At 40.7% G+C, this 24,645-nt stretch overlaps 1 protein-coding gene across 5 annotated transcripts in view; it reads right to left on the bottom strand.

Annotated features, from left to right (window-relative positions):
• Positions 1–24,645, bottom strand: part of CDH12 (cadherin 12) — a 668,983-nt gene that overhangs the window by 437,142 nt on the left and 207,196 nt on the right. For all 5 annotated transcript variants that reach the window (XR_014513371.1, XM_083449414.1, XM_083449413.1 and 2 more), the window contains one exon: positions 17,704–17,781. The gene's annotated coding sequence lies outside the window, so the exon portion shown is untranslated. The remainder of the gene's footprint in view (positions 1–17,703; positions 17,782–24,645) is intronic.

Genomic DNA, 24,645 nt, shown 5'->3' with positions numbered 1-24,645 from the left:
AATCTTTTTGCGACTCTTCCAATTCATCAAAACATTTAAAATTTTTTTTGCTTCTAATATAGCATGATACAACCACTTTTTTTGGCCCCTTGAGATTTTCCAAGTTTCCGGAATATAATTTAGAATTAAATTCAGTTCCCCTAAATAACAATTTCTTTTTATTACTTTTGCTATAAATATCCTGTTTTATTTATTGAGAATAAAACAGGAACTATGAGGGGAACTAAAGAGGTGTCAGATCACAGCTAGCATAAAACAGCTCCAAAGCATTTCACTTCAACTCTGTATTTGAGTGGCTTTAGTTCTACGTCTCACGTTTTCAAATAGGAGATTGCAGCGTGTGGTCTTTTATGTGGGCTACCCTGAACAGCCTCTTCACCAATATGTACCTCTATCCGCACCACCCCTGCCCTTATCTCTGCATAGCTATTGCTGAACTTCAGCTGTCTCTGAGTGAAGGTAAAGCATATTATCAGTCTGGGTACCGCACAGATTTCTCACTGTGCTGCTTCAAACAGGACTGCTGGCATTTCACCTCTGCCAGCAGCCCTTGGGCATTGCATTTTTGAGTCATTCTTCAAAGCTGCAGTGTGTCTCACATTTGACACCAACAAGCTAAGGCGCTGAAACTCTGTGGAACATGACCTGGAGATGGGAGGAACAAAAGATCACCAAGGATCTATGGCAGTGCTGAGTTAATTTGAGGCATGGTGGAAACCTCTGGTCAACTGTGCCCCAGGACTAATTAAAAGATATCTGAAATAAAATCTTCTAACTTGAAGCAACAAAGACTTTATATGCACAAACTGAAGAAGAACGTAATGCTACTCATTTATCTATATACAAGCTCCTTGATGCAATAAAAGAAGCTTTTAGTTGTCATCTTACAATAGTTTTGACCTTGTATGATGCTATCTCCTAAAAATCATGGGGCAATGTTCAACTATTAAGTTGGTTTCCCACCAACTTAAAACAACAGAAACATAAGCTGAAGGTAAAGAATTAACCAAATTTGCAATCACATGCTTTCCTTTGGTGATAGTTCCCTTTTCAGTCTCAGTTACATATGTATCCATCTTTCGTACTATGGATAGTCAACTGTTTTAGCCCATGGACTAGAACTAGTCACCAGAGATTTTCATTTAGTCCCTACCCCTGATCTACTATCCTACTTGGTGGTATAGAATGGGTCAGGGCAGTGGTGAAGGCAGGGGCTGGTGGTGGCAGCAGGAATAGATGCACATGGTGGCACTCCATCTCACATGACAATACTTTTGTGGAGTCAAGTTCACTGGTCTGTCAGGCATGGTTGAGATGAAAATATTCCATCTGTTGAAAATGAGTTCCAGTGAGGGCTTGACACATTTTCACTAGGAAGGCCAACATTTATACACTGCTGTCTTGGTTAATTAGTTTAAATACTGGTATTCTTTTCCTAGATCTGCCTATTCTGTTTGGTTTGGTTTGGGTTTTCCCCATGGGGCAAGATCATCCTTTGGAGACATTCAGAAAAGTGTGCAACTTGTAAGGTATCTACAAGTGTTCTGCATTAGTTTTAAGTAGATATGTGATCTTTCCTACAATATTCTTAAATACACAGAGAGTTCCCACAAAGTTCCAATGACTCCCTACTAGATAAAATCTCCTTCCAACTCATGGAGGATGTTTTGAATGGCAACCAGGGAGGTGATCATGCTCATCCCTAATACGTACTTTTTCTTAACATAATATGCTTCAGTTAACTTTGAGTACACCACTTAGAGATTGTTACTATATTAAGCAGTATGCTCTCTCTCACACACTTGCAACGCAATAAAAATAAATAATAGAAATACACAAAATATACTCGGATTCAGTGTTTCTGAAGCTTTCCCCATCTTTTTCCTGGCTTGGGGGAATTGTGAAATCTTTCCCTGACATTGAACTGTTTCACCATATTTAAAAGGTGCACTTATGATCCTAGCCAGAATATTTTCATTTTTACTCTAACTAGGGTGTTCCAATCACTTATAAGGTGAGGTCTAGTATTTGTTGACTCGTATATGTAATTTATCTCTACCTGAACGTGCATATAGTTTTATTGGTGCAATGTAGAAATGAGCACATTACATTGTGTTGTAAAGAGGTGCCCCGTTCTTCTTCAATGAATGCATTGAAAACCTTTATAGCTTATGACTTTTGTTGTGTGTTTTATATTTATGGTACCCATTTACAAGCAAAACTGTCTCTTGGAGTGTCTGAATTCAAAACATTTTTATTGGTCTTATATCAGTTTATATATTTCCAGAAACTACGTAGTGAAGCTTTAGAATACAAAAAAGAGAGGCATATTCATTGGAGGAGCTGCAGGCAAATCCATGAAACTTGCTAAGAAGCTAGTTTGAAAGCCTTATTTGGGCACCAAAAGACCGCCACATTTGCTTCAAATTTCACTTAAGCCAAACTCTGGTGACAAATCTAGGAATGTACAAATCTTCCATTCTGAACCACTTCACTACTCTCATTATGTAAGCTCTTCAGTCTCTCCTCAAAATTCCTCAGATGCATGGCCTGAGGCATCACTCCCAGATTCACTTCAAACTTACCTTATATTTTGCTGGCAGATCTAGGAAATTGCAGCATAATTCAACAACTCATAAAAAAGTGTCCACATCATTTTGTAGTATCCACTCCCTTAAGGCCTCCTATTTCACAAAAGATGATTTCCACCCCCCTAAATGTGCATGGACACATTCTTATTTCTCAAATCGTAGCCTAGAGAACAAAGTGAATGTAAAAAATAAATAAATAAATTCTCTGTTCAGGAGTAATACTGCCCATAATTGTTTCACCACATGAACATTTTTAATGGGAGAATCAAAATATTGGTTGAAATCAAGACAGCCCCATGCCAACCTCCGAATAAGCACAATGTTAGAACTCTGGATGATAACTAAGCAAGCTTGATTCTCCTTTTTTGATCTTCTCATTTCTTGTTCTTACCTGGCTGGGTCTTGCCAGGAAGTGCAGCCAGTGGGAAAATGTGAAGAGCACCTTCTTCTTCTTTGGCGATCACTTGTAGCCGAGTAAGATTGTCTTCCATAAACATGGTTTTAACAATGAGTACCGTAAGTAACTGTGGAGGCCAATTCTGCATCCACATGTCCTTTCACAGTGGGGACATTGGTTTCCTGGTGGGAGTTGATCACAGTGTGGATTTGCCAAGCGTGCCTTCCTCTTAGCATGTTTCTCCCTTTCATTCTGAGTTTGAGCGTCTTCAAAAGGCCATGACACCTTTGGTAAAAGCTGTTCTCCAACTGGAGCACTCGCAGGCCAGTGTTTCCCAGTTGTCGGTGTTTATACTACATTTTTAAAGATTTGCCTTGAGGCAGTCTTTAAGCCTCTTTTGTTGACCACCAGCATTACGCTTTCCATTTTTAAGTTTGGAATAGAGTAGTTGCTTTGGAAGACAATCATCAGGCATCCACACAACATGACCAGTCCAACGAAGTTGATGTTGAAGAATCAATGCTTCAACACTGGTGATCTTTGCTTCTTCCAGTACACTGATATTAGTTCGCCTGTCTTCCCATGTTAAGTGTAAAAATGCCTGGAGACACCGTTGATGGAATCTTTCGAGGAGTTGGAGATGATGCTATACGTGGTCCATGTTTCACAAGCATATAGTAAGGTAGTGCTACCTGCCTGCTACACTTCCCATAATGTCTTGGGAGCAGCACAAAGCAACAAGATATGGTCTCACTCCCAAGGCATTCCAGGAAGTGCAGCTAATGACCCTTGTTCTTCTGTGATCAGTGCTGAGCTTTTAAAAAGAAGTCTAGATGCAGTGGGCTAGGGATTTGGGCTATAAAATTGAAAAGGAACAAGTGGACAGGCTCTGGAGGGAAGACATTAAATTTATGGCTTGCTATGATTTAAAACAGAACTTCATGCAAATGCTCTACAGGTGGTATCTAACACCTGTTAAACTGTCTAAAATGTTTAGAGCTAGGCTAAACACCTATTGGAAATGTTTGGAGGCGGAAGGCACTTGGATCCACATGTGGTGGAACTGTAAAAAGATTAGAGAATACTGGGACATGATTTACAACAAACTTAAAAAAAAGTTTAAATGTTCCTTTCCCAAGAAACCTGAAGCCTTCCTGCTAGGAATAATGGGTAATGAAATTGTAAAGAAATTCAGGAGAAATTCCATGTACGCCACAGTAGCAGCCATAATTTTAATCTCGAAAGGTTGGAAAGGAGAAGCAATCCCCCCTAAATTAGATTGGCAAAACAAACTACAAAAAATTGTAGAATTAGACAGACTATCAACAAGATTCTGAGACATTTCTGATGGAAAATTCAACAGGGAGTGGGATGTATATAGAGTTTATTTAAAAGAACATTGCAGAAACATAAATCTGTTGGCAGGTCCAGATTGACTCTGCGGGTGATAGAAGAATCTTACAAATACAATGGAACAACCTAGAGGAGATAAAGTTCATTGTGTATCTAAAAAATGTAATCAGGGCAACACAATGGGTGAATCAGAAGTCACAGTGAATTTAATCACCAAGTGTGTTGTTGTTGTTTTACAATGTTTATTAATCATGGATTGAATACTTGTTTATTTCCTTCTATTTTTGATTTCCAACGACTACTTATGTTATTTAGTCTGTAAACCAATAAATCATTTAACAAATAAATAAATAAAAGTCTAGGAGGCAAGAAAAGCCTGAATTGCCTTGTCTTACTTATAAGTTTAAAGAAGATAGATAGTAACTTCCTCCTAAACAGCCAATGAAAAACAGAAAGTGATACTCCCCCCTCAATTGTAGTGTAATGTATCTATTGCTGGACTGTGCTACTTCACAATGCAGGTGGGGAAAGTAAATATACATTCAGAACAAACTCGCCAGTGATAAAAGTAGGATCAGAGCCAGTGTGGTGTAGTGGTTAAGAGTGGTGGACTCGTAATCTGGTGAACCGGGTTCGATTCCCCGCTCCTCCAGATGCAGCTGCTGGGTGACCTTGGGCTAGTCACACTTCTTTGAAGTCTCTCAGCCTCAATCACCTCACAGAGTGTTTGTTGTGGGGGAGGAAGGGAAAGGAGGATGTTAGCAGCTTTGAGACTCCTTAAGGTAGTAATAAAGTGGGATATCAAATCCAAATTCTTCTTCTTCTTCTTCTTCTTCTTCTTCTTCTTCTTCTCCCTGACACACTAGTTTTCCATATGTGGTAAGTGTAGTTTAATAGAAAGGAGCAGGGTATGAAGCAGAGAGGGCATTATTAGAATTGGTGCCAATCCCTAAGCAATGGGATTGGGATATTTATGCAAGAAGGCACACAAATTTAAGACTCAGAGGTGGACAGTATCCCTCCCCCTCCTTTCTGTGTTCTCTACTTTTGTTCATAATTGCTGGGCCCAATCTCATTCGAGTCTGTGGGAGCTCACCCACATCTACGTTCCACAGCATATAATATAACCCGGTTGCATGTATGGTTTATTGCATCATGAATACTTGAAAGCACATAATTCTGATGGAGAACTGTCAGCTGCTCCTGGATATCAAGCCACCTGAGAATTTTTTGTACACTGTTCTTGGAAGAAGAGCAGGATATAACAACAAAATTAAAGGGAACCACCAACAGTATAATCTTTGACAAATGCAAGCTGGTCTCCAGGTGGTATCTAACTGAACTTACCCTTGCAACCTGTAATGCTAGAAAATGTCACAGTCAGAAAAACCACGGCAGAAGATAGGAAAGCAGGGAGGGGGGACCCCTAAGGACTATTTAAGGCACCATGTTTTCTCTTGTGTAGATTCTAACTACTAACAAGTGGTAAAGACCGGATCTAAAGTGATCTAAAGTGCTGGCTTAAATCTTTATCCCATCTCCCTGCTGAAAGATTTACCCCACAAATGGGACAACACAGTGTTAGCATGCTTGGAGAATTCAGTTTAATGGCATGGAGACTAATGGATTTACTTTGTTTTAATGTGAACATTAACTCTGTGCACAAATTACCCAGACCACACTTCCAAGAAGTGGATTTACATTCAGCAGTGCATCCAATGGATCACAGGCTTTGATTAATAGCATCTGCATCATTGTTCAATATCTGGAACTCAAGCTGATAATGCAACAGCTGAATTCACATCAGTTAAGTGCTACCAGCATGAAACAGCAAACAATAACTTGCAGATCCACGATGTGGGAATAGGAAACTGCCAAAATGCTTCTCGGCAAATTTCCAGGGGAAAATAGTTCAATTAGTAGTTGTGATTGTAGCTCCCAATGAGCTATGAATGTCTTCTCAAAGCTGGCATCCGCACATAGCTCACATCAGCAGGGAGCAAGGTCAGGTATTTGCAAAGGCTCAGAAACTGCTGAAAGACACACCACTGACCCCATCAACATTTTCATTGCTCGTACACATATGTGAACTATGATATTCCACCTAGACTAGCATCAGGAAACTTTGGAATGACCTACAGATATAAGTTGCTTAAAGAATGTCACATATTAGATGTGTTTTCTGAAAGCAACAGCCTTTGCCCTAAGCCACTTCCTATAATCTCACATTTCTGAGGCTACCTGTGGTTCTGCAATAGTAAAGGAATGCTCTCGATATGTTCTCAAGGGCACTGCAACCTTTTCACATGTCGAGGAAACAAAAAGAGACTATGGTAGCCCATGAAGGATGGTAAAGGCCTGGAGGTCTGCAGAAGACTCTCTACATATTAAAGATCCAGCTTTCTCTAGGACAGTAATTCCAAAACTGTGCACCATGAGAAATTATTTGAACCTGCAATGCTATACACACTTACTTGGCAGGCAGTCCTATTGAACCCAGTAAGACTTCTGCATAGACATACTCGTGATTACTGGCTGCCATAACTCAAAGAGGAGTCAGCTTACTGCCTCACTTTAATTCACCATCTTAACCTTGCTCAATCAATGGCACACAGTGCAGAGGTTCAGCAGAGTTACACATACAGTACTTGGAGGTATCTGAACATTGTGTCTCTGCATAAATTACCACAGCTGCATACCTTCCAGGTGTCCCTATTTTCCAGGGACAGCTCCAGATTTACAGAAGCCATCTCGGTTTCTGATTCAATCCCAGAATGTCCCTCTTTTCCTTAGAACGTCCCTATTTTCATCAGAGAAATGTTGGATGGTATGGAGTTATGCAGTCCATAAGCCAAGGAGATAAATAACTATACAACCTTCAGAATACATCTGATGGAAGCCCCGTATAGGGAGGTTTTTTAATGTTTGGTGTTTTATTATGTTTTTATATCTATTGGAAGCTGCCCTGAATGGATGGAGGAACCCAGTCAGATGGGCGGGCTATAAACAAATACTAATAAAGAGAACAGAACATCTCTATTTTCATCTGATAAATGTTGAAGGGTATGCACCTGAAAGTTTTGAAGTATAAGAGTGTTTCTCTGATTTTAATTTGGGGAGAAAGGGTGTTAGAATTCCTGCTCCATGATTGCAGTTATGGGATTTTTGTCTTTCACATGACGGTATATTTTTTGACTCCACAGAGTGGGATGTTTGTGTTACTGTGTTCCATGAAGTGGGACTATGGTCCTTTGTTCTTTTTCTCTTTGCTGTCTGATGCTAGAGAGAGAGGGAGCCATGTTACAGTGCTCCGTGTGTGCTTATATGTAAATAAAGTAGATTAGCCAAAATGCTGAGTTGCTGAGGTCTGTTACGCAACTGCGCAAGCTCTGCTGATCGCTAGGTGTGCTGATGTCTGTTGGGATCGGTCACTGTGATATTCGGGCTGAAGAAAGCTTTTGAAGCTCCCGAACATAAGACCAGGAGGGAGAGAACATGCCAGTCGGGCATGTGTCTCTACCAGGGTCCTACTCGAGTGTAGGCTGAGCTCCTGACAAAGGGACCCCCAGCTGTCAAAAATACAGGAAATACTGCTTTGTAGGCACCATTTTACAACTCTTATTTGCTAATAAATGCCAACATTTTTTTATTTGCATATTGAAACCTCATTTTAAATTTGCAATAAAGTCGCATATGAATGGATCGTACATTAGTAGCATAGAAATATACAAGAGTTCAGATTAAAGCACATTTCAGATTAAATTGAAGAGTTCCTTTAATTTTTGTTCTGTTTATGTTACTTCGTGATTATACATAGACTTGTGAATTTAAATTTATTATTTATTATTTAATTATTGAAATTAATCTCTATATAGCTATAAAAAGGTGCCTCGAAGTCTCCAACCCAGTCAAAGTCAGACTTAAATCAAAAATTCATATATTGAAGCTGGTGACCCCATAATGTATTATTATAACATATTATTTTCCATATGTGAACCAGTAAGAGAGTGGCAGAATTAGGGTTGATAGACTTTCAATTATTGTGCATTATGCACTTTTAGAAATTATTTAAATAGGCATTTCCATGATGGACTATTATGGGTATTCTGCCTGCTATGGTCCATTGAGTACATATTATGTTCTATAAAAATAGCAATAAAGCTTTATGGAAGAAAAAATATGCATTATATAAAATGTTATAAAACCCTTGAACGCCTGTGGTGAAAGATACAACTTGTCATAGGCATTATGTTTTTAAGTACAATGAATAATCCCATCTGAAAAGCTATACACACATGCACACAAATGGAAATTAAATATATACAGGCCATAAATTGATATGAGTGCATGGTTTGAACTCCCCAAATCACTGAATTTTTTGTGACTTTAAAAAAAGTATTATTATGACTTCAAAATGCAAAGTGCTGTTGAGCAGCCTGTTAGCTCCTTATTTTCTACAGAATTGCCCATTTGCTTTGACTGGCGTTGGAATCCGCATATACAAGTTTTAGCCATTCTGGAATTACTGTGGCACAATAAAACATTTTTCATAATACAGTAGAAGTTGCCTGCATCCTTCCTTAATATTATATAGCCAATATTGGAGGATAATAAAAAAGGCAAGTGTAAAAGTTACAAAGTGCTTTTCTTCTGTAAAGAAAACAACTGGTGAACATTAATCTGAAAGCCCAATTTACATTAAACCTTCAAATCCAAATCTGTATCATCCATTTGCTGTGTCAGATATGTTTGCGTGTGGAGGGGTGGGGGTTAGCAATGGCTCTGAAGGCGTCTAATCAAGCACCCAGTGGTTTACCATTGAGGAGCAGCAGATAAGTGGCTTTTTAGGCAGGAATCAGAGGCTGCTCTATTTCAGCACAAGCCAACTCTTGACTTGGTTAATAGGGTGAGAGCTCTTGTACTACTGGATGATTGAAAAACCTGTGGCCCTCCAGAAGTGGCCCTTCAAATTTCACTAGTGCATTACACCAGTCACCTGCTGAAAGCGAAATTTAGGTATTCTGTGGACGTGGATGACTAACATGCAACTTTTCAGCAGAGTTGCTCCCCTCCTAAAAGTGTAGAAGTTTTGTTCCTGTAAATGGTCCCAGTGTATCTTTTAAAAACAGTACTATATTTTTAAAACAGGCAAACACACACACAATCCACACTGATATTTTATGCAATCCATGCTGTTATTTTATGGAAGCAAATTGAAATTTCTATGCAAAGGCATGGAATTTGTCAGTTGCTACCTTGCTGCAGCAGAGGGCTGCTCTGAGTTTTCAGATGTGTCAGTCACATCACTTTGATCTGAAGGTAATAGTGTCTTTTAAAGTGAGGCTTTTATTGATTAGCAGAGCAAAACGTGGTTTCTGAAGTTTTCATAAATGTGATTATTGCCAATATGCACCGTTCTACAAAGCTCTTGGTTCCTGCAAAACTGGGTATCTGGGGAATAGCCTCTCATACATGGCTGTTATAAGTCTGAAGCATAACCCTCATTGATAGCATTGATCATTGATATACCAGATAGTTGTCTTAATAAATAACCTGTTAGAGAGACTGTTGAGTTGCTACTATGCCATAATTGCAATACTCACTTTGAAACAAGTTTGACGCAGCTGAATTAATTTCCCAGAATGAAATACTCTCACATCTCCAAAAATGTGAAGTATCTTGCTGGGCTGCCACAGGCAATAGGGTTAAAGCAATAGGATTCAATGGCCAATTCAGCTTCACCCTTACAGCTCCTGCAGCCTTCAAAAATCGTATCTGGAGGGGCTTTTGTGGGATGAGGGAGACTATAGGGATGGGAGAGAATTGGCAAAAAAACAACCTCATAATAATAATAATAATAATAATAATAATAATAATAATAATAAAAATCCCCTCCAGGGTCCTGCTTGAAGGACACAAGATGGATACAATGGCACCAGAAGGATAGAACTTCATAAAAGCAAGCAATGCTCAAGAATTTAGCATATAATTACTGAAACTAAATTGAAGTTGAATATCATCTGTGGGGATTGTAGGTTTTCAGGTCTGAGAAATGCATAGACAGGCTGTTCTGGATAGAGTTATAGATCTTTCTGAAGGGCCAGATGTGTAGTCTTGGGGTACCCCTGAATCCTACTTTTTCACTTAGGTTCCAAGTGCTAACATACAAGTGAGTTTAAGATGGTCTCATAAAGTAAGAGTGACATGGGTGAAAATGTTCCTTCAGGTAACTAACTGGGATCCAAACTGTTTACAGCTTTATATGTTAGCACCAGCACCTTATGAAGATGAAAGCTTTGCACTATTTCTTCCAACAGTTGAGTGGTGTGTTGAGTTGGTAGCCTGACAGTTGTCTCCCAAGCACAGCACACCAGGACATCACCTGGGTCACCTGCTCCTAAAATTGTCCCTTAGTGCATTGGGGAAGAAAGACAAGAGAAGCTGGCCTGCATCCCATTCTTCCTCTCCCCTTTCACCACCCTTTACTATCAGTGCATGAAATCTGGAAGGGAATGAAGTTTCTAGGTGCACAGAAACACATATATATTTTTTAGTCCAATGTGTTTTGAATATCTTCTTTGGGGGCACTCTTAGTCACAGCCAACTTTGGCTCTTTTGGCTGAAGCCAACACATTCTGCTCCCCATCCTATGAAGAGGGACTGGGTAACGACCTTGTTAACATTTTCAGGGGGGAAATATTAGCACAAAATAATATTGCTAAGAGTACAGGGAATTGGTTTTCAAAATAACTCAGGTATAGCCACCCCTGGAACAATCTTTCATAATCCGCTCATAAGTGATTTGAAGCTTTTCTGACTTCAAACTCTTATTGTTTGCTGAATAACTGGAAGGGGCGGAAAGGCAGACAATAAGAAGTGTCAGGATCTGTTTGAAGACTTACTTAGCTGTCGGTTTTGCTACTTCTCTGTATTAGATTTGTGTCAAATCTTGTTAAATGTTAACACTATGATTTCATATGCTTTTGTTATAAGGCAATTTGGCTTGAATTACATCAGCCCCGATGAGGAACATGAAGAATGTAACCCCAATGAGAACATGGTTAGAAATGCAACAGAATGATTTGAATATGCTTTCACAACAGTTGACTCAAAGTAAAGGTGAAGGCTGAAACCTTTATGAAGTCTGCCACACGATCTTACCATCTAAGGGATAATGATGAATCCTTAGTTGGGGCAGATAGTTGCATCTTCCTGCACATCAAAACTAATTAATTTAATCAGTGAGTGACAATTGTAATCCACGGGGTTGAGAACTGAGAGTACACATTTAATTTGCTGTGTTGTTGTAATACAGAATGCAATACAAAAGATGGCATTTCCAGAAACCCAAAGTGGAGGTGAATAGAGTGAAGGTAGAGAGGTTTATCGCCTTGCAGTGGGATAACAAATATAGCTCATTAAGCACAATAAGAAAGTGAGAGGACAAGGTGCAGAGCTGCTGTCATAGCTCATTTCCCCATCCCCATCCCACCGGTTTCTACATAGTAGTCTTCCTCTGGTTGCATTTGTATTGTGATAATATTTTCCCCATTTTTAGCCTGTCTGGTGCTATTGTTCACTCCAGCGTTGTCTACCCCAGTGACATTCCCAATCCCTAACCTGGTTAGTGCTTCTTCTTATTGCATTATGTACAAAGGAGATTCCATGGTCAACATAATGGTGTTATATAGCCAATCAGAATTGGTTATGTGGTAACAACAAGGACAAATTCAGAGTAAGGGCAATATAGGCAGACATTTTTAAAGCAATTAATACTTTCAACAGTCTCAGAAGCAAGCCATTCCTTTGTGGTTGTTATGACTGAAAAGTATAGTGGAGATGACTAGAAGTCTCTTGAGGGATGGTGAGCCAACCTCTCTTTCATTTTGATGCCAATGACCCTAGGAGCATATTGTAATATCAGCACACATCTCAATGGCAATAATGACAAATTGTATTTTTTAAAAGACCATTTTATTAAATATTATCTCATCCCGAATAGGATTAAATTCTCTTCAAATTTTCACGAATGAAGTGGTGAAGCTATTCTTGGACTGTACCATTTCAGATTGCAGCTGAGGGGGTGTAGCATTCTTGCATATTTCTTTATAAGAAACAAATCCTGCACATCCAAAAGTAATATACCTCAGACAAGGCTATGCTTGACTAAGTTCAGGGCAGTTGTGTTTGTTAGTTTTTAATACAGAACACTCCATCATGTGATGCCCAGACCTTTATTTTGAAGTAGCTCAGGAATAGTCCTGGTTATGTCTCTTGGGGAGGTTTACTTATTAGTTAAGGATATTTTGTTCTCAGGGACTAACTGTGTTTTCTGGTGCACAATTTCAAGCCAAGTTTGAATTTCAAAGATATTTATTATAATATGATTCTCCTTTTCCAATACAGAGAAAGATGAAAGTAGTTGTACCCAACTGTATCACGGAAAGAATTGGGTGCAAGTATAGATCTTTGACCCCGTATTTAAGCACTTTCTGAAACACACATTTAAAAACAATATGCTCACTCACTCAGGGTGCCATTTCATTTGGATTATAGTTTTTTAGGAACCCTTTTGGCTATTAGGAACTGAGCTGAAGCTTCCATTACATTTCACATACCCAATGACATCAGATAGTGATCAGATGGGCTTGTTGACTTTTATGCGGCACAAAAAGGAAGAGACAGTGAAATATTATTAGCTGGAGCCTGTCTCACAAGACATATGGTGATTTGCATAAACTCATATTTGCTCAACTGAGTATTGACTTATGCAGTATAGTTTTACTCTGTTCTCCTGCCTGAATTTCCAGTAGTGGAATCTGGAAGGCTTCCATCTTGGAAGCTGAAATGACTGCAGCACACCGAGCTTAGGGTTTGGTCCCAACTGTTTCTCAAGTGTTGGACAGGAGAAAAGAAATTCTTGATAAAACATTGGGATATGGTTTGTTCCGTAACAAGGACTCCACATTTGCCATTGTTCCAAAGATTAGCCTTTTCTTCCTTGTTGAGGGAAAAGCCTGCAGCACACAGAGGCTTTCATATTGCCCTACATTAGTGGCCCCTAATCGCAACATTTTAAAATCTAAAATGAAGAGCTGTTTACATTAAGGTGCCTTAAGTTGCTTCCACCTGTGGATGGAATTCCTCTGCTGCTGGAATTTGGCCAGCAAGACAGCTGCTACAGCTTCCAGTGAGTTGGGGACTGATCCTGTTTTGAGACTAATGTTGACAGCCTGTGTGCCTAGGTGGTTCCCACTGGCTCTACTTGTAAACCAAAACAAGTTATTTAAGGTCACCACTTAAGGTCACCACTTAAAAAAACTCAATCCTATCTGGAGTTAGCTCTGTCTAGATAAAATCATTTCAGTGATTTTAGGTTTGCCTAACTCCAACAAGTCACTGAAGGAAACTGAAATTACAAAACCCTTAGGCTTCCTGGCAATCAGAGTCTCCAAAAGACATATTTATGGAAGTGTAGGTGGGTTCCCAGGTGGCAAGACACAGCGATAACAACAAGAACCTTTATTGAACTACGTAACTGGGAAACAGGGGCAAAGCAACTGCTTATATACATTGCTGAAAGCCTGGGCCACTCCCACTCCCAACATGATTTGCTGTCTAAACTTCAAAGCTGTGAATCACGACTCAGAGTTCAAGGGCCAATGGCAGAGGCCCAAATCCTGAAATGTTCTGTGATTGGACATCATGTATCGAATCAAAACACAGGAGCTCAGAATCCTTAGTCCAGACTCAAGCTCAGGCAAACACAGACCACTGTATACATCAGAAATATTATTATGAAAACTTCCTCAGTGACTCTGTGTTTAAGCAGATTCAGACAATTAGCCTGCTCCTCCCACCAGCTGGTGGTTATTTTCAATGCGTGGTTAAACAAATATGACACTCATTTCTCATTATTTATCTTTATGGTTAGTTAACCTTTTCTGAACCACTCACGGCTCCGGCTATGGTGCAAAGTCAGGCTTACACTTCTGCATATGACTCCAGAGCTGTGCTCCATACTGCCTGCCCTCTTCAAGAGGGACAAGACACAACTGACCCCAAAGAGCAGCTTTGGAATGGTAGGAACTCTGGACTAGACTTGTGGCATGCAGAAGGGACTCCTTCAACAGCATGAGTTTTAAAGGCTACAATGTTACAGTTGATTCATTGCCACAGTGGCTGAGTAAGATGGCATGAGCTTGACCGTACTGGCCTGTAAATGCAAGACAAGCCTGGAATCTGTTAGTAAGCGCATGTTTTGGAACCACTAAACCAGTCTGTTTAGCACTTGCTCTATTACGAAATGAGTGTAGGTTTGACCACTGCTTTTCCCGGGAAAACATGCTGTTTCCTGCTGAATCAGAGCAAACATCAATCCACAGAAAAACCCATTGACATCTGCTCTCATTCAGTGGTAAACAGTGGGTTTTCCCAGGGCAAAGCAGTTGGACGAATGGAAGTGTGGGCAAGCCCATGACCAGATCTCCTTTACACATAAACTGGGCAGTCCCACTTGCCCCTTGGTTGTTCAGCCCCCCCCCCCCCGGCTTTTGCCCTTTCAAAGCATGGTAAACATAACTGATGCAAAGCACTTAAGGAGACACAGTATACAAAATACCCTTACAGAAGCAGCTTTGGACACAATCTGATGTGGGAAGCACTGTAACGGAGAAACATGGAGTACTATGGTGCCTTGGTGACACAATTAAATCCTATGAAATGTGGAAGGTAACTCAGAGCTAGATACATGGCTGCCTTTCTTCTTTCTTCTTTAGGTGGCAGTCCAATTACCTTCACTTCTAGCTTTAAAGTCCCCTTATTTAGTGTTAAAGTAATACATTTTCAATTGGGTTCCTCCCCCCACTCCCTTCCCCAACAGGCATGCATCATTGTTAATTGAGGGAATCGTTTTTTAAAGAAGAAGGAAAAAAAAAACACAAAAGCAAATGAGGAAAAAAAGCTCAACACCTTTTATCCCCAAACAAAGATTACATGCACAGCAAGTTGTAATCCTTGGCTTTGCAGTATTGCTTTACAGGGTTAAGAAGATAAATGTTCATTGCTTTTAATCCTCCCCATGATTTATGAGTCTCTGGGTGTCCTCAACCCCCCACCCTGAGCATCTACAACTGTGTGCTGGTTCTGCCTGCTGTTTAAATTACAGAGACATCTATAAAGCAAATAGGGGATTGTTGTCCTACAACAGGGCAGCTTCTTCATGCCTCCCAACGCATTCCTCCGATCATAACAAAGCGATTTCTCTGTGTGAGTATTGCATGTTATGTTTGAGGGGTTGGGGGGAGATTATCTCAAGAGTGGGTGGCAATATGATGCCCTGGATGATCACTTGTCATGCTAACTTGAAAGGAACATGGCTGGGACAACAGCTGCACAAGCTGAAGAAAAACTCAGCTGAAACCGCCCAACTTCTATTGTTCCAGAACCCACTCTGCATTCTCAGCTACTGACAGGATAATTAAAGGCTAAGCAAGATTGGCCTGATGTAAAGGAACACACCAACACATACCAGCTCTTAATCGTACAATCTTATTCTGTATTAGAAATGCTATCCATTCACACTCAGTTTTCTGCTGGTCCCACAGAAAGCAACGTAAGGGAGAATAGTGCCAGGTTGAGGGCAGCGTGAGTGGGCCCACCCCCTGCACAGGGTGCTGAGCCGAGGGATCGCAAAATAGTGCACTTGGGAGCATGCACAGAACAGAAGGTAAGAAAGGGGAAGATGCTTCAAAATAGTGTTTCTCAACCTTTTTCTGACAGTGGCCCCCTTCCGACCTTGCTTCCTTCCTGTGTCTCCCCTATAATGTGGAGTTCTATCCCCAATACCCCTTACAATATAGGGTTTCTTATCAAATAGTGTGGAGTTTCATCCATGGCCTCCCTTGCAGGACTGGGGTGATCCCTTCCTTCACTGTCCCCTTAACAGATCCAATAACAACAAGGTCGTCTTTATGTATTGTTGTTCTCCTCCTCCAACTTACACTTCAGACACTGCATTTGTTTGAACTTTAGCCTCACAGTTAGGATCATTGCCACGGCACAAATGTTGGCAGTACCTGTTCTAAAGCACCCTTCTATCTGCAGATTTTAAAGGAAGAATGGAAGGAATGCTGTCAACAGCTCCTGTGCCCCAGCATCAAAAGCACACAAAAACATGCAGGCAAAACTCATTGTACAGTTGGATTCTGTAAGGAACAATTCAAGGAGAAAAGCGTCACACGGCTAATAAACAGGGGGAAGCCAATGATTGTCTTTCACTCCCTCGGAAACTCAGAGGTACGCTTCTGAAGTGAGATGCATCCCATTTGACAAAAGCAGTGCCTTATAATTATGACAGGAAATGTACCATGAAAGAGCTCCGAGGAGAGGGCCATAGCTCAGTGGTAGAGTGCATGCTTTGCATCTGCAAGTTCCTTAGTTCAGTCCCTGCCTTCTCCATTTAAAAGGTTCTCTGGCAGTAAGGGCAGGAAAGATCACTGTCTGAGAATTCAGAAAGCCATTGCCAGTCACAAGGCTAAATGAACCCATCGGTCTGATTCAGTGGTAGACAGTGCTGATGTTTATAAAGGAATTTGTGTCCTTTCAGAAATATAAACACCCTGTAAAAGGACGCTCATTTCCTCCAGGCTATATATATATATATACCTGACGAAAACGCATTGAACAGAGACATATTTACACCTGTTTCAAAAGGAACCAATCACTCGCATGGCTCTGCTGTAGTGTTCCTACTCTATACATACTTCCAGAGTTGAGACAGACACACATTTATCACATCCTTTGTGCCATGGTAACCTCTGGAGCATGTGTATCTGGCGTCAGGTTTATGACATTTTGTGAGAAGCAGTACAAGCATATGAATATATGACACACTAATGCACACATAAACTAGGAGCAGAAAGGATAACACACATTGGGCAAAAATACCAGGTGTGTTGGTGACTCTCACAAAATAGCCTTTGCATTGTGCATTGAATACATGGTCAATCCATGGAATCCCATCTCCAGGCCAGTGGCATTCTGGCATCCATTGCTATTTTAGAGGATACTGGGAAAATTCATTTTCAATATAAATATTAGATATTAAATAAATATTATTTAAAGAGAAAGGTCAGGATCCAAAGCAGCATGGATCAAGGCCCATGTCCTATCCCATGCTACTTGTCAATTGCCTTTGACATTTCAAAAATATTTGTGATGTGGCATAAGGTGAGGAACCTGCCGTTGAACAGGTGCGGGGGTGTGCTGTAACATCTAACCAAGTGAGGACAAACCTTTGGAAACACCAAACAGAAGTGTCTACATGCCAGCTGATATTTAAAAAAACCCCTTGTTTCCTACCTGCAAAAGTGATTTCACACCCAAGGTCTCAGCAGTACAGTTTTAACTCCTCACTCGACCGCAGTTGGTAAGGTTGATCTGCCAAAACAAATGCAAAAGAACTTATTAAAAACGGGAATTAAAAGTTAGCAATCTCCATTATTTCCATGGTGTACAGGCCCCGTGACCTGCATTCTGCATTGGATTTGTCCACCCTTATGTATCTTCCACGTATCCTTTTAGCATTCCTCTTCCTAAAATGTTTCACTTACACCAGAATGTTTCCTGCCCCTGCTCATTTTCCTCAGATCTGGCTTTAGGAGAACATCTATTTAGCAACTAAAGACGTATGTGTGACATTAACATACGAGAGTGCTGGAGGTGAAATAGTTAAACAGGCTACCCAATCAGAACCCAGGGGGGTGGAGTCAGAGGGACTATAAAACCAGCTCTGGAAGGGGCAAAGGGGGGAGTTCATTGGGAGTTGGGTGGTTGGTTGGAGTGGGAGTGAATTGGGGTAGAGTCTGTGGGTAGGTTGAGTTAGTGTAGCGAAATAAGCTGAGTCAGGAACAGTTAGGGCTAGGAAGACAAGTAAATATCTGAGAGGTGGTTTAGTGAGTGAAAGCAGGTAGCAGAAGTTATAGGTCTGAATAGGCACCCCATGATTGTAATTGACTGATACAGTTTATGAAACCACATGCTTGTTAAACTAGAATAAATAAATAGAAGTTTATGTTCCAATTTAACCCTGACTGGACTCAGTATTGTACCAGGTAGGGCCTGGGTGGTGGCCGTGAGAAATAAAGTGGTGGCACAGGGATCAATAGATGGTGAAACGTCCGGGGACCCTGTGTGATCACCACAGTATGTACTCATCAATCCTGTTCTAAACAGAATTTGGGCCATTCTTAATAAGATTTTGCCTTCTTTGAAATTTATTCATACTTCCTTCATAATTGTTACATGTTCTTTGTTATGTATGAAGGCACTGCTAGGCCTTGATGCCTCCTTGAGCTGAGGAGACTCATCTACTTGACGAGAGACTAGAAGGATTCTAAAATGCTCCAATGGTAATGTTGGTGACTGGCAGGCAGCCAATTCCTGCTGAAATAGGGCCAGCGTTATAATTGGCTAATTGCATCATAAAGGTGACCTATCACAGGTGGTGGTGGGGTATTGCCTGGGCCAGCTTAAGGTATATATTCTGGGCCAAGTGCCCAATCATTCAATCTCGTGGTACCCTCCCTTCAGATGTCAAGGAGATAAAGATCTACATAACTTTTAGAAGACATCTGAAGGCAGCCCTGTATTGGGATTTTTTAAAATGTTTAATTTTACTATGTTTTATATATGTTGTAAGCTGCCCACAGTAGCTGGGGTATAAATAATATCACCACCCCTTGTTGCTGTAAGAAAACCATTTGAGCTTAATCTTGGTGCTCAGCTAGAAAAGAGAAAAAGAGAAAATGCTATTTACAGTGGTACCTCAAGTTACAAACAGCTCAGGTTACAAACACCTTCAGGTTACAAATTCTGCTAACCTGGAAGAGTTACCTCGAGTTGAGAACTTTGCCCCAGGATGAGAATGGAAATTGTGTGCTGCCGGCGGCGCAGCAGAAGCAAGAGGTCCCATTAGCGAAAGCACGCCTCTAGCTAAGAACAGTTTCAGGTTAAGAACAGACATCTGGAACAAATTAAGTTCGTAACTGTGCCACCAGGTGGTGAAGTGGAGTCCCCTTTTTCTCTACCTGTTTTCCCTGTTTAAATTAACAACGCTTTAAACTGAAATGCTTCTTTCATATGTCTAGATCCAGCCTTGGCCTTGAGTCATGATTGAACCCACCAACACTTCATACTTTGCCTGAGAAGGTTCCTCCAAAGTCCTCCGAGATGTTATTCTTTGTTCATTTCTTTAAAAAGCGTACTATAAAAAGTAATGGCTGCATATTTCCTCTGGTTCTTAAAGAACATTGTACAGGGAACTAAGTAGTGCAACCACTGAAAATTCATGCAATAGAATGGAAGATGCTTTACACTCCTATCTTCCCAGAACCTGTGAGGTGCTTCTAGTTACGGGACAGTGCCAAAAAGTGGTATTACCATACAAGCAGCAGTACTACCATACAAAGAGTGCTATTACCATACAAGCAGCAGAATTACCATATGGTATTACCATACAAGCAGCAGTAATCTCTTGGCGTTTTCAGATGTTTTAAGTCAACTGTTTTTCATTTACGGCATGTTAAAGAAATAAGCATGCAATGAATGGTATTATGGCTAGCCCTATAATGACCTTCTCAGATTGGAATCACATGCTGAAATCGGAAGTCTACTTTGGACTAACATATGTCAGGGAAGTTACATGAAAAATAATGCAGTCAGAGCCCTTATATTTTTCTCAAGCTAATAGAAAAGCCATGCAGACACTTCATTTTAGTGAGGATAACTGCACCGAATGTCACTTAACTGAATACCCCTTAAAAATTTGAGGTGAGTTTGAAGATGCTTGGTTCAAGCAACTGACAAATTTCAAAGTAGAGGAAGTTCCAAGAAGACTAGAAAAAATTATCAGGGGTGTTATGTTAGGAAATATCCTATCATGTTGTTTTTGTAGATGGTTGTGGCAACCTCAAGAGAAATCTTTTTAGGCTAGGTTTACAATAATTTTATAATTAAGGGTCTAAGTTCAAACTACATTGAACCGTATGAGATTATTTGCACTGGCTCTCCTATTCTCTGCTCGTGTTTGCCCACAAATGCCTTGATTAATAACAATTTTCAGAAATCCCAACTTTGTGTCCTTTTGAATGGCTTATTATTACTATAATTATTACCAATAACAAGGACATATTTTCATGGAGTACCATCTCCCAACCCCCCAAGTGGGTTGTCCACAGTGATTTGTGGGTGTAAAAACTTGCTGAAGAGGAAATCTACAGATATTTCTAACATGGGAATACTGCAGGTTAGTAAATATTTATTGAGTAACATCTAGCCACAGAAGTGTAACAGTGAATGAGTAATATCATTCACAGTTTATCTTTCACTACTATTTGATACAATGTCAGCATATGAGGCCTGTTTTATAGGACTGTTAATAGTATAAAAAGCAGGCTACAAAAACAGATTAGGAACAATAGCAATTCAGCAGTAGTATGCACAACAAATACTAAATGCTCAGCATTTTGCTTGGAAAAGGTGATTTCAGCTAATATATGCATTTAAAAAGAACACTCATGAAATCTTGCCTTAGGAGGTTACTGTAATTTCCCCATGCTTAGTTCCAAATATAACTGCATTGAGTCACAAATTTACTTATTTTTAAAGACCCAGACTGAGAGAAAAGACACAGTTTTGTTCATAATAAGATATGCAGTTGTCACAGTGTTGCTATCAACAGAAGAGACCTAGGCTGGATCTAGAAACATCAAAGAAGCAATTCAGTTAAACGTGGACTACACTATGTGTTGAAAACCCATAAACTGCTGTGAGGGCAACAGTCTGATCCTGCTGCTCCCTAGCAATCAATATTCAGAGTGTCTCTGATCCTGGAGGTAGCATATAGTTATGGTTCGAGGACCCGATCCCCGCGTAGTGGAATGAATACACAGGGACACGTGATATAAGGTTAATGGGCAAGAAAAGGCCACAACTTTATTGATTACAGCTGTGAAAAGGTATTGGCTTAGGCATTGGATGTCCAAAACAAGGGGGGTTTATTCACCAGTAGGTGGAGCCTGTTGATGCTAATCCAACTATAGGCTCTCCCCTGATGTCACCGAGGGTCATGCCATGGCCTCCCGCCAAGCAGGCATCAGACAGAATACACGACCGCCAGATTCCTTTAACGGAATACCCAAAATTGAAGGCACAGGCGATGGCCACACCTAGCCCTTCGACACACCACAACACATTATTTCAATGCCTAACCGCCACCCGAGCCCAAAAGGCTCGCCGCCAATACCCTCACAGCTGTAACCAATCCCTGATGCTGCTGCTGCTGCTATTTAACCAAATGTCATTCCCTTGGTCTGAAAGATGAACCCCATCATTCCGGTACAAGGCCTGCTCGCCAATCCGGATATGGTCGTGAGAAATGACTCGGCCATTCATAAAGCGCACCCAGCGAGCTATTGCATTTAAGAGTTTCCTGGATTTGGCACCAGCCAGGTGAGTGGGAGGCAGGGGGCTAATGCCCCCTGCTTGAGGCGGAGTCCGGCTCCCGACCACAACCACTCCCCTCTCTTGCAGGAGGAGAGTCTCTATAGTCACTGATCATCTTATTTTCCATGAATATCTGTAGATAGGATCATCTTAATAGATGGTCCTGGTTGCGGGCAGGGTCTCAACCTGGTTCCCCCCACCCTGGCGTGGGTGGAGCTATTGCACGCACACCGAGGTGGCACCACAATTACCCATGGCTATTGCCCAAACATTTCAAAGGGTGATAGTATGGGAAATATAAAAGCAGCAGCACGACGTGTGCTTTGCGTTGTAGCCACATGGGCAAAGTCTCAATGAATCTGTCTGATCACTGGTATGTGACTTCATGGCTAATTCTTCAGATTTGAAGTCCATATCGTGATATCAGTTTCATAATTTTTGACCTGGCAATATATCACAAATCATGATGTGTTCTAGGGTTGGGTGATATATTGTTGATATACAGTGGTACCTCTGGTTACGAACTTAATTTGTCCCAGAGGTCCATTCTTAACCTGAAACGGTTCTTAGCCTGAGGTACCACTTTAGATAATGGGGCCACCTACTGCCGCCATGCGATTTCTGTTCTCATCCTGAGGTAAAGTTCTTTACCGGAGGTACTACTTCCGGGTTAGCGGAGTCTGTAACCCAAAGTGTTTGTAACCTGAGGTGTATATAACCCGAGGTACCACTGTACTGCGAATCAGGATGCATGTGTGTGTGCATGCGCACCATACAAAAATCACAATGCAGGAAAAACTGTGAAGCCAGCCAATGCTTCTAAATAACTTCATCCTTATTACAGACATTGTGATATATCCGTAAATCATGATGTTGAGCTGGTGGTATACCACAATACTGAAAACCAGATATTGCTCACCCCTAATCACTCCCTCTCTGCTCAACAAATGATCAGTTTGGGGGTGGCAACCCCAGCTTATAAGGATGCTACTCTGGAATGGCAACTCCATGCCTAGCATGCTGCTACTATATTGAACATTCATTGGCCATACATTTCATGCAGGCTCTTACATGCCACATGAAACAAATCGAACTATGTTGTGCTCCAGATTGCCATAGAATCATCAAACCATAGAATTGGAAGGGACCCTGAGGATCATCTTGTCCAGCTGTTTTTGGACTACAACTCCCATCATCCCTAGATAGCAGGACCAGTGGTCAGGGATGATGGGAATTGTGGTCCCCAAAAAAACTTGAGACCCAGTGATCCAGTCCAAACCAGGAATAAACCATTGTCCCAAATGGGGATTGAACCTACAACCTTGGTGTTATCAGCACCATGCTCTAAGCAGCTGAGCTATCCATTGTCTGAGTACTTTCCTTACATTAAACATGAAGGCTTCCACTTGAAATGAATAGCGACAATATGTTTAAACTGGGTTCTTATTGTGGCATTCATCTCCTACATTAATGCTGGAACATTCTTGCTATTTTTGACTACTGTTAGCATGCAGCACAGGACCCCTTCTGATTCCTACTTGGCAACTTGAGTGGCTTCCTATTGTTATTGACTTCAAAGAAATGGAAACGATTTGTAATGTCATGTAAGGGCAATGTTTGCATACTGCAGAATGGATCAATTCATTAACTGGCTTTTTCTTGATTCCATTTGCAGCTGGGTTATTTGAAGAATAAAATGTATACCAAAAAAATGGACTTTTAAAAACCATTTCAAGGCAGCGTGCCTTGAATCTACAGAAAACTCAAGATTATAAAAGAAACTGTGAGTGATGTTGTGTTTGTTAATTCTTCAATAATGACAATATGAAAGAAAGCTCTCTGAAAGAAATGATCTAGAATATACACTGGAGCAATCCAAGTTTATCAGAACAATTTTCAAACACAGTGCATAATGGATATATTGCTGTCAAATGAACACAGGAATTCTAAATCTTAAACTTTTGTATTTTGTCTTCCTCGATTTGTAATATAACGTTAAAAGTGAGCATGTAGAGTTATAGCTGGATATGTAACACATTAATATATTTTTGCCTGCGGTCTGGTGTTTCTAAACTGGGGGGAAACAGTAAAACAAATTTGGAAAACCTTTTGGAATGCTCCTCGGTTCAATTTAATACAAATACAGCAGGCAGACATCACTTAGGACAGAGCATAAAGCAACATTTTGCACAAATTCACATTTGGCAAAATTTGAATTTGACTATTAGAGTTGCAAATCTTTTCAGCCTTTGCTTTTGAAGCTTCCCTAGGTCTTTTGGGTAACTGTGACATGCCTGGGGGATGTTGTGAGTCCTTTCTGCTCTCTTCTCACCCTGGCACCCCATAGGGTCAGTAGGTGAATGGAATTATGCTGTAATCCTGTACCCATTTAGCTGAGAGTATGCCCCATTGAACTCAATGACACCTACTTCTAAACAGACACAATTAAGGTTACGTTGTTAACGTAAGTTGTCTCAGTACCCCAGGTTTACCTTCGGGGCTAAAGGTAAAGGGACCCTTGACCGTTAGATCCAGTTGCGGATGATTCTGGGGTTGCGGCGCTCATCTCGCTTTATTGGCCGAGGGAGCCGGCACAGAGCTTCTGGGTCATGTGTCCAGCATGACTAAGCCGCTTCTGGTGAACCAGAGCAGCACACAGAAACGCCCAGTTTATTTTCCATCTGCCCAGTTCCTTAGTGTCAGACAACTAACCCATGCAAAAGAGTGAGCACATGAGAAAGTGAAGTTAGAAGGAAATTTGAGGCCATTGGTACAACCCTAAGGAAGTGCACAGAAATC

Source organism: Podarcis tiliguerta (genome assembly GCF_965153285.1).
Source record: "Podarcis tiliguerta genome assembly, chromosome: 7".
Lineage (NCBI taxonomy): Eukaryota > Metazoa > Chordata > Lepidosauria > Squamata > Lacertidae > Podarcis > Podarcis tiliguerta.
This window is presented reverse-complemented; position numbering and strand designations above follow the sequence as displayed.